Below are 11,154 nucleotides of genomic sequence, written 5' to 3'. Positions count from 1 at the left end.
AGTGTCACCCAGAGTACTTTTCTAGTTGCTCTGTTTGCTTCCGTATCCAGGATACAGCAGGTTTCTCAGATAACCGGCTCTTCTAGTGTCTGAAGTGGCTAATGGTGGGGTGTATCTGTGTGTGCGCGCACGCACGCATGCGTGTATACAAGCACACGTGTGGAGGTTAGAGAACAGCCTTGGGTACCATTCCTCAGGTGGTGGCCATGAGACAGGATTGTTCACTGGTCTGGAGTAAGATAAATGACTACCCAGAACACTTCAGGGGTCTGCCTGCCTCACCTCCCTAGCTCAGGGATTAAAAACATACACAACCATTCTGAACTTTTTTTTAATTAAAATCTTTTCATTTATTTTACATCTCCTCTGATTCCCTCCCCTCTAAACACCCCCCCCCCCCACACACACACACAGCCTCCTCTGGTGCTGGGAAGCCTCCTGTTTGCATAGTAAAACTACTTTACCAACTAAGCCCTCTATCTCCTGGTCCCATTATGTCCTTCTGCCTCCCCAAGTGACTGTGAATATATCTGTGTCTGAGGTGTCACAGTAATGACCCACAACTCCATCCATCCTCGACTGACAAATATTTAATCGGATTTCAAGTTACAGTCTTTAACAAGGAACTGGAAAGATAGTCCTCAAACTCCAGGAAGACCTCCAGACATGGTTCAACAGGACAGGCAGTGCCTGGGGTCCCTCAGAGGGTGGCCAGACTCTGGGCTTGTTTACCCCTATCTGCTCTGCAAAAGAAAGGTAAACAGTATTCCTGTAAGGCTGGGTGCTTCTGTCTTAGTAACATCAGCTGGAGCGGAGCTTTAATGACACAGCCTGAGAACCCCCCCCCCCCCCCCCCCCCCGCAGCACGCCGGCAGACATTCGGATTCAGTCAACCTGTGGTAAAACCCAACCAGCTGGACTTTAAAAACACCTTTCTGGAGAATTCCCTTGTGATATTAAGTTTGGAACTAGTAGACAAATATTGGGATCAGAAAACTCGAGTGTTCTTGCCTTTGGGGCCTCCGATGACCAGCATACCACCCTACACAAACACTTCATAAATATTTATTGAGTCAACGGGCAAAGGAATTCTTGAAAGGGCAGTCAACCTTGCCTGTTACCTGCAGGTTAGAAAGGACCAACAAAACGAGGGCCAAACCAATAGCAGCCAGGTCAGGGTCTTGATCAGGCAGAAAGACAAGGGTAAAAGGGAGCAAGACAAGTGAGTGGTTTGAACGGTCACTGGACAGTGGGGCACAGGCCCTTGAGACAGTTGCTGCCTTCAGACGACTAGGTGCCTCTCCGCTGGGACCTTCTGGAGTTCTACTGCAGCCCCATCTATAAAAGCAAAATCACCACCTAAAAAAGGGGGTTACCTCCCTCCAAAGCCCTGCATCACCTCAGGATAGTCAACACTCCTTCCTTCAGCTCACAAGAGCCTTTTTGCGCCACCCCCACCCCCAGCTCATCACTTGCTGCTCTCCCTCTGTACTGGCCTCCTTTCATGCACAGATCTAACAAGATGCTGTTTTTCTCCTGGAAACCTCATTCCCTCTGCCTGCAAAATTCATTTCCTGACCCCCGGCTGGGAAGCTTCCTATCACATAGCAAAGTCCAATGTGACCATCAAATTACCTTATGAAAACATGATCCGCCCTCCTCACAAAAGCCCATCAGCCTCCTGAGAGTAGCGCTCAGCCTGGAGTGTTCCAGTTTCGGTGGCTCCTTGGGATTGCTTTGATGTGTACAGAGACATAAACAATCAGGGTGATTTGAACCCAAGGAAAGAACTGGAGTTGGGGGTGAGAGCTGTTCAAGGCAGACAAGGTAACCCAAGCGACAGTTCCAAGAGATTTCAGAAGAGACCAGAGGAAAGGCAGAAATCCCTTCACTGGGGTCAGAGCTCAGCGACAGAGCCTAGCTCCCATGGTCACGTTCTCTCCAGGCAGACTGCCAGCTGGCCCCAACAAGGGGAAAACCCAGACGGCTGCACAGGCCAGTGAAGTCTTCATACTGTGCAAGCACCAGGCGCGGGCTGCAGGTGGGAGCCGCGCCCCGAGAGCGTGGGCAGAGGGCTCGCAGTAAGCTGAACACAGCTCTCCTGGGTCAGGTGCACCGCGGGGGCCGGGTCAGGTGCACTGCAAGAGGCTGGGCCGGCGCCTCCAGGCTGGTGCTTGGGGCAGCCGATTTGGCTGCTTGACGTGCTGATGCCTTGATTTGGTCTGACGTGTGGAGGCTGCTGTGAGAAGCAGCCTGGATTTTTGACATTCAGCAAGCTAGAAATAACCAGCTGAGCTCCTGACGCTGGAGCTGCAAATGTCTTGCTTTTCCCAGGCAATTGCCAGATGGAAGTGGCTTCTCCCTGAGCAGACTTGCCCTCCAAGTATCAGGAAGCCTGGGTTCTCATATAGACTCAGCTTCCAACTGCTGGGCCTTAAGGGGAGTCCCTTGATTTTAACATAGCCAGCTTGTATGTAGAAGGGGGTTGTTGGTAGCAGAGTCCCTTTGCCTCTTTAAAAAAAAAAAAAAATGACCCTAAGCGACGGCTGTTCCTCCTAATTGTGTCATTTGCAATATATATATAAATACTGTCTAGAAGCTTAAAACTCTGAAAATCCAACCTGGGTAAGACCATCCTAACTGAAAATGATGCTGAAGCCGATGTTATTTAGTTGGTAGACTGCTAGCCTAGAATGCAGGAAGTCCCAGATAGGACCCTCTGAGTCATAAAAACTGGACATGGTAGCATATATCATGAGTCCTACCTCTCTAGGGCAAGAGGATTAGAAGTGTAAGGTAAGGTCATCCTTGGGTTCTTAGCAAATTCGAAGTCAGCCTGGGTTACATGAGACCCTAGAAAGTCTGGGTCGGGGGATATGAATCATGGATTCCATGAGAATCCTTCGAAATCTGTAGGCTCTTCCTGAAAAGTCACACCTGCCAGACACTGCTTACAGTGGCAGAGGGTCACTGGAGTACACCACGGCCCCATTTTAACATCTGCAATCTTTGCAGACCCCCCTGTGGGCCAGGAGACTCACCTGCAACCTGTCCCCAAGGTTTCTCCCCCTTCCAGTCCTCATACACGGGCGGCAGACTTTCCTCTCTTTTCTTCTTTAACCAGCCTCCTCCCTACTCTCGAGAATGAATTCATCCTATAAATCCTAGTACCAGTGTGAGGTGCCGGTAGCAGAGAGTAAAAGAGAACACTTCTTGATGCTGTTCTTTTTGATATCTTTCCCACAAAGCTGGAGCAGAATGGACAAAGGCAGGAGGCAAAGCCTCTTCGGCAAGATACCTCCCACGCACCTCAGAATCTAGCAAACTCTCTGCTCAGAGCTACCTGGCTGGGGCAGCAGCTCCCTAGCAGGTAGTCCTGATGAAAACCGATTTTTTGTACAACGGGTAGCTATAAAGAGGCCCTGGTGAACAAACTTACAAGAAACAATGTTACCAAAGGGTAATAATTGGCCTTCACTGCTACCATGTTGCTTTGGCAAAATGATAGCTCAGTGCCAGATAGAAAAGCAGTAACAACTTCACAAGGGGCTCAGAATGGAACTGAGCTTTAGCACTGCCAGGATATTGGTGGAGATGCAGGCCATGACCTTGGGAATTTGGGGACAGCCTAGGCTATATACAATGAGACTTTATCTCAATAATAGTAGTAGTAATAATGATGACAATAATAAATGATGATAAAAATATATGAAAAGCAGAGCCAGGACCAAATTCCCTCCAACAGTATACCCTCAAAGATGGGGGACCCACTACCCACTAACACTCACTTCCCTCAGAGGCCCCAGCCCACTTGTTCCAAGTCAGCTACATTGGATGGCTTTTCTGTTACTTTAACTTCCAGGAAGACAGATGTCTACCCCTAAAGTACAGCACAGTGTAGCAGTAGCATTGATCTCAGTGGTGCTAGAATCTGTTCCAAGGACCAAACGGAAGAGGTTGAGCCTCGGAGCCACCCGCGTGCATAGCCTCACACGACTTCATCACCTTGTGCAAGTGAAGGTATGGAAACCACAGACAAGGCAAGTTCAGACTAACGACTTCCAGAGTGAAAGGGAGAAAGATGGCGAAGATGTACAGAAAATCCTTAGGGGCAGAAAGCTGGGTGACTCCTGCTGAGATGCAGGCCTAATATCCCTCCTGACTTGTTCTCTACAAACACTAGGGTTTCTTGGCCTTCATATAGAAAACACAATGTGGGCACTTTGTGGCTGTCTTGGCTTTTAAGAGGGTCAAAGGCAGACCAGCTTCAAGGTGTTAGCTGCTCTGCTAGCAGCCTTGGGAAGACAGCCTTGATCTTGCCTAGTTTTGCCTTTGCTCAGAGAAGCAGACTCTCTTGTGGGAAATGGCTGGCCTTAAAAGAGATTCTATGATAGCTGAAGACAGTTTAGCTTCCTTTCTAGTCTCTGAGTTTTGGGGGAAGTAATTGCTGCTGGGGTAGATGTGTCCTGTGCCTTTTATTCTGGAATTTATGCTTAAGTGGACAGCCACTCAATGTACAGAATTTCTTAAAATTCACTAGAGTGTGCATTTCAATGGAGACTGAGTTAGACAACAGGAAAGATAATTACAAGCAAAATCAAAGATTATGAATTATAATATTGGGATGGGGCTAGATTTGGTAGGTGGGAAAGAGTGCTTATTCCATAGCATCCTGGAATAGTGAGATGGTCAGAGAGGCACAGATTCTGTGCAGTGAAGCAGCACTGAATTGAAATGCTGAATAAAACTTTGTCTCATTATTCAGGGCTTAACATTTTATTCAAGCAAGGATTTATATTTGTCACAAATGTACTTATAATGCCAGAAAGACTTCCTGAATGATCCATTCTTTTTTATTGTTGTTGTCTTGTTTTCAAGACAGGGTTTCTCTGTGTAGCTTTGGAGCCTGTCCTGGAACTCATTCTGTAGACCAGGCTGGCCTCAAACTCAGCAATCCTCCTGCCTCTGCCTCCCAAGTGCTAGGATTAAAGGTGTGTGCCACCACTGCAGAGGAACTGGCTTGGGTACCGCCCACCCAGCCTCCCACAGCCTGGAACTGCCTTGTCTGTCTCTCTATGCTCTGCTTCTGCAGGTGTCCCCAAGCTCCTGCCACACGCAATAGGTGCTTGGCCAAGGCCAGCTGCCTGGACCTGGGCAGCGAGCTGTAAGTAGCAGATCTCTGGCTCACCCATCTGAGACCAGGGACCTCTTCAGCTGAGTGAAGAAGGCTCAACTGTTGACTCCAGGACATTCTTGGCTCTATATGAATGCATTGTTTTCAAAAGCAGATATTTTTCTTTTTGTCTCCAGTGCATTGAGGAGACAAGGCCCCAGTGCCAGTCAGCACATTTCTTTAGTCTCTGCCTGCACTTGGTTGGATACCGCTGTCGGACCCGAGGCCCCCACACACAGACTCTTCTCTGTGCAGTTATCAGGGATGGGACAGCCAGCGGAATGCACTCAAATTGTGCTCTATTCTTAACAAGAGAAGCCAGGACAGCATGGGAGCTTATCTCTTCTCAAATTCTCTGAAGTGTTCTGAACCAAAAGTAACTAAAAAGAATGCACATGTTTTGTCCTCAGATATTAATGCTTCTCTAAAGCTGTCTGGTTGGCTGGAATGTCCAGGGTCGCTGGCCAAGAGGGCTTATAAGTGTGAACGGGAACTGTGTTCTGGATGTCAGAACTGCTCTCTGCGCCTCACCTTCATCCTTCTGAGATGGTTGTCTGCTGTGTGTCAGGCACCAAAATGGCCCTTGGATCCAGTGACAAAGACGTACTGCTTATTACCTAGTGGGAAAGACTGGGGTTAAGCCAGCAGGCAGCAGTTAAATAGATAATTATCAAGGAAAGCCATAGAGAAGGGAAGTAGCGTGCTCTGCAAGCAGAGACTGAGTCCGTATCTGATCCCGCAGGGGTGAAGAGGGCAATGCAGGGCCTTCACAGAGGGAGTCCCATTTGAGATGAGTATTGAAGGAGAACTAGAAAGGAAAGAGTCAGGGTGTGCTTGGGTCACAAAGGGCTTGTTCACTGGAGGAACAGAAATGAAGACCTTGTAGCTATGAGGAGGCAGGCATCTGGGGAAGGGGTTGGGGTGGATGGCACAGGAATGTAGGAGCAGAGCTGAGGATATGAGTTTTTATGCTGGGACAATGGACTGTCACTTCAGTAAGAGGGTGAGGATACTAAGTTTCTTTCCGGATTGCCATGGTGAGAAAATGATCAACACAGACATCATTGCTAAGCTCTCACCCCGTTCACCCATTGCATAATCTAATGACCACCCAAGCCCTGCTTCTGTAGCTCTGGGCCAAAGTAGGCGTTGTCTCCCGAGACCCACAGAGAGCACCCCAAGGGCTTGTTGGAAGGTCCAAGGGCTAACCCAGGCTCACCGCTCAGGCATTCAGATCTGGACTTCCTTCCTTTCTGCCAGCATTTTCCCTCCTCTCTTAATGAATAAATCTCCTTCAGGTTACAGCCCACATGTCCCCATGCCCAGACAGGCTCACATCAGTTAGGTCATAGTAACCCAATCCTAAATTAAATAATTAGCCCAAGGCCAATGGGCTAGTCAGCTGCCGTAGCTGGGTCAGTCTTTGGGTTCTCTGAACATAGGCGGATGCTTTCCTAGGATGGAGTCAAGGGCTTCTGTGCAGAGAAAGAAGGAAGGGCAGTATCCCATGCTCTTCCTTAGGATCTGTGTTTATTCTATCTTGGTCAGGTTCCCAGCATCAGCTTTTGAGGTGGTCAGAAACTCACTGAATAAAATGTGGTTCCTTATTTGAAAAGCGTGTCTAGACAAATTTGGTCCTTCTGAGCCATCAGCATCCCTGGTCAATGGCACTGGATTTCTTATAGGTTCCCCCGCCTGGCTTTTTCCTGAAACCACCAGGAGAGTTGAAACAGGAATGTATATGAACTGCCCACCACCCTGGATAACCTCAAGAAGACATCTTAACCCTCAACAGTTCTTGCCCTAAAAACCAGTGGCTCATTCATTTGTCTTGCTTTATAGAGCTTGGCACAGTAGGCAGCCCTGTGCCTGGGCCTCACCTCAGCCCTCTACAGAAACCAGAAGCCGCTTGTCCATCCTTGGGAATTTGAAAGGGATTCCGGGAGTACTCAGACAAGCTGCTGGAAGCGCTGTGTTATTTAGTGACTTCTGAGTGAGGATATTTCAGGGCCCAGTAATGCTCTTGAATTAGATGTGAGTCTTGTGCCAGAGGTGGCACTCTCCCTTCATCAGATGTGGTGGCAGGGCACGAGAGGTTTTATGGGCAACTCCCTGGGAGAGAAAGAGCTCGACAAATGGGATTTACAAGTCCAGCTCTGTCCTTTCAGACGAAACCCCTCCCTTCAACCCACTTCTCACTCTGAGTTGATCTGGCCTGACAGCTGCCAAGTTCACCTTCTCATCCCAGGGCCTCAGTTAGGCGCTCGCATGAAGCTTCCTCTCAAAATTTGCTCCTTCTTCAAAACGCTGTTCGGACTTTCTTTGGGGTGAACCACACCCACCGCCTTGAAATTCTTCCTAGAGAAGGTAGTTCCCGGCAGCATCTAGATTCCTGGGAGTTTATAAATATATGCGCCAGAACTCATCTGCGTGAATGCAAATCTAGATCTGAAGAGAAATGATACATAAACAACTCCAGAGAGCACACAGCTCAAGCAATTCTGTGCTGCCTTATTTTAAAATATCATTATTTTAGTTGGCAGGTAGCAGTTGCCTGTGCCGATGCAGTACAATGTGGTACTTCAGTAGACATATACTTGGTGAAATGATCATAGCCAGCTCATTTAGTCATAACCACCTCTCTCCATATTTATCCTCTCTTGGTAGTGAGGACATTTTAAAACCTGTTCTTTTAGGCTTTTTATTTAGAACTTACTTATTTAGAATTCCTATTAGCTATAATCACCTTGCTGTGCTCTGTAGCTTTATTCCTTAGCTGGGTACCAACAGAATCTCTTCTCTGTTCCTCACCTGTGTATCATCCGAGTCTGTCTGTTTGGGTCCAAGGACATGTTTACTAAGAAGCAGAGCCCAAGTCCAGTCTAGAATGTGATGGAAAATAGAAGAATGTATCCTCCGCCGGCCTCTGATTGGCCATCCTTTCTTTCACCGGCTGACAGAGTGGCCACCTGGCTTCTCCGTGCTCACTTCCCTTGTTGATAGAATAGAGACAATGTCAACCTTATACTGCCGGAGGACAGGGCTATTGCAAAACTTATTTACTGTGCGGTTCGTGGATGAACTTGTGCAAAGTTCCAAAATAGTACAAAACATAATGACCATGTTATTAAGTAAAACAGTGTTTTCCTTCCGTTTTCTCTACCCTCCCTGGAGGAAACAAACAAAAGTTATGGGCCAAACTAAGCATGTGTGAGGGCTGGCCTAAGTAAGCCGGAGGGGATGGAGAAAGCCAGCCATGTGGTAGGGCCCACCCAAGGATTCCTATGAATATTGTGTTCTTCTGTGCTTCCTTGGTTGTCTTCACAGCCTGGACTTCCTGTTGGAGTTGGGGAGAAGTCTGTTCTGACTTCTGGTGGTATAATCTGAGCATCATAACACTGGTTCCACTAAGAGCATTAGCCCGCCTGTCTGCCCCGTTTTGGAAAGCCTGAAAAACACCAGGAGCATGCTCCGAATGTGACAGTGGCTCTCTGCACCAAAAACTTACCAGAGACAGAAGCCAGGCCCTTCTGGTCCTTTTTCAAGATGCAGTGACTTCCTGACAATAACTAAATTCTTCTGTTTGAGAAAAGGGACTGTGGTCCCTCCCGGGGCTGTCACCAGCTGGCTGCCATGTCTGAGATCTGACCCTCTATTCCCAGTCAGTGCAGGTGGAGTACAGAAGGACTCTACGGTTTGGTGTAACCTAAAAAGTTACAACTTAAAATAAAACAAAAAACTCCCTAACCCTCTGTTACCTCAAAAACCTTCCCAATCTATGGGCCGGGAGATACTGTATCCAACTGAGATCCCCTCTCCCCCATCCCCATCTTTTTTTCTTTGAGGCAGGATTTCACTATGCTGTCTAGACAGGCCTCAAACTCATAATCCTCCTGCCTCAGCCTCCTGAGTGCTGGGATTATGGCTGTGTACCACCATGCCTGTTATCTTCTTTTTCTTTCGAAGCTAATAATCAAGAGACGCCAGTGACTGGAAAAATAATCACAGTGATATTTTGTAAGTTCGGAACTTTCAGCTTTAGCCATCCAGTTTAGAGAGGCTTTCTTCGGAAAGAGATAACGATGGGGGTTTGGTCAGGTGAGAAGGGGACTAAGGCTGGACCTTCGGCATATGGGTGGCTTAGGACTAAGTCCTTCTATAGTCAATGAGCCTTCAGAATTGGTCCTGTTTTGTCTCTTTTAGTAAAGTGTGTGTGTGTGTGTGTGTGTGTGTGTGTGTGTGAATGGGTGGAATGGGTATGGGTGAACACATGTGCAGGTGCGAGCATACTTGTATGTGGAGATCAATCTTGGGGGTGGCATTCCTCAGGAGCCATCTACCTGTATTTTGAGACAGTTTCCTGCTGGCTTAGGTCTCCCCAAGTAAATGAGAACAGCAGGCCAATGACTGCCGGAGCCCCACCCGATCTGCATCCCCAGTGCCGAAATCACAAACATCAGTCACCAGGCCTGGCTTTCTGTGCGGCAGCCAGAGGTTGAATGCAGGTCCTCGTTGCTTGCACAGCAAGCGCTGTACCGACTTTGTCTCTCCCAGGCTCTTCCTGAGTAATTGTAACTAAAGCAGACAGACTTTGGCACAAGCAAAGACATGGAGCCGTCGCTAAAAATCTGCACCATGCTATCTTCTAGAAGCAGCCTAATTTTCCCTTCTCCTTCTGACAGTCAAATGCCATTTATGTTATCAACCCAAGGTTACTGCGACTTTGCCAAGTAACCCAGAGATGAGACTGTGTGTCTGCTAAGCCAGAATTGGGGGGGTGTCCCAGAAGAGGCCTCCAAAGTGAATGTGATGCAATGAGCCACGTCCCCATATAATATATCCAATCCACCCCTCCCACCTGCTGTGCTCTCCAGGATGGAAAGACAGGCTCATCACACATGAAGAACAGTGTCTCTCCCGTCTCCAGGACTTCCCCTCCACTCTGTGATCAGGGCTCCCAGCCTAAGACTTCCTCCTCCAGCAAAAAAGCTTGTCTGACAATGTGAGCATGGATAGGCTGGTGCACTCTTGAAGCCATCCTGAAAGTTCTCAAAGCCATGTGTAGGACTCTCTCCTTTCATTAACAACCCCTTACACACACACACACACACACACACACACACACACACACACACACACAAATACACACCGTTCCCTGGCAATGCCACCCTCATGCTGCATGGAGCATGGAAAGCCTGGAAAAAATCTCAGGGCTGTGTTGACACTTTAGTGCGCTGAAGTCAAGAGGCAGCTTTCCCAGGAAACACTTAAAAGGAGATTGGATGTCTCTGTTTTGAATTATGGTGGAGAGAGAGAGAGAGAGAGAGAGAGAGAGAGAGAGACTAAAACAGTATGTTATGAGAGGCTCACAGAAATCCCAAGGCCAGAGCACCCTAAATATGATTTTTATGACCTACTTGGAATGTGGTACACGGTGCTGTTTTGGGTTCGGTTATTTAAAACAATTGCATGACATCACCATGTAGTCACTGGTCTATGTTTATCCCCACAGCAATCTCTAACAAATGGTGCTGGCACCAGCCAGGTGCTGTTTCACACACTGCACGGCAGGCATGGCAGTCGGCGTTGCATTGCTGCTCTGTAGAGCAAACGTTTCCTTGCACGTTAGACTTCTGGTTTCTCTAGTCCTGCTAACAAGGGCCCTCAGAAGGGCATTTTGAAATAAGCCCACTTTTAGCTTTATCTGCTGCTTGCAGTATGGTGCCTTTTTCCACACTTCTTATTTTGAGAAGAGCAAAAAGAACAAAACTTCAACATCTACAAAATTATGAATTTTTTTGTTTGTTTCCTGTATACTTCTTCACCCAGACTCGAGTTTTCTGGAACAATGGTTTCCCACATTTGCCTTAAGTCTCTCCAGACTTCTCCTCTTCTCCTCCTCTTCCTTCTCTTTCTCTACCTTTCCCTGATCCCCTTCCTACCCTTCTGATCCCATATGAGCATCATTTTTCAAACATCCT

General features: G+C 47.8%; 1 long non-coding RNA gene across 1 annotated transcript; it reads right to left on the bottom strand.

Annotated features, from left to right (window-relative positions):
• Positions 1-535: 535 nt before the first annotated feature.
• LOC121452328 lies at positions 536-2,318 on the bottom strand. Its single transcript, XR_005974839.1, has 3 exons — positions 1,636-2,318; positions 1,122-1,338; positions 536-743 (listed from the first exon to the last, which is right to left on the bottom strand). It is a non-coding gene; the product is annotated as an uncharacterized LOC121452328 (long non-coding RNA).
• Between the last annotated feature and the right edge of the window lie 8,836 nt (positions 2,319-11,154).

The sequence above is a fragment of the Microtus oregoni genome, unplaced genomic scaffold, assembly GCF_018167655.1.
Source record: "Microtus oregoni isolate MIOR12 unplaced genomic scaffold, Mior012 000009F_ref0000495, whole genome shotgun sequence".
Taxonomy (NCBI): Eukaryota; Metazoa; Chordata; class Mammalia; order Rodentia; family Cricetidae; genus Microtus; species Microtus oregoni.
The sequence above is the reverse complement of the archived record's forward strand: the minus strand, read 5'-3'. Positions and strand labels throughout refer to the sequence as shown.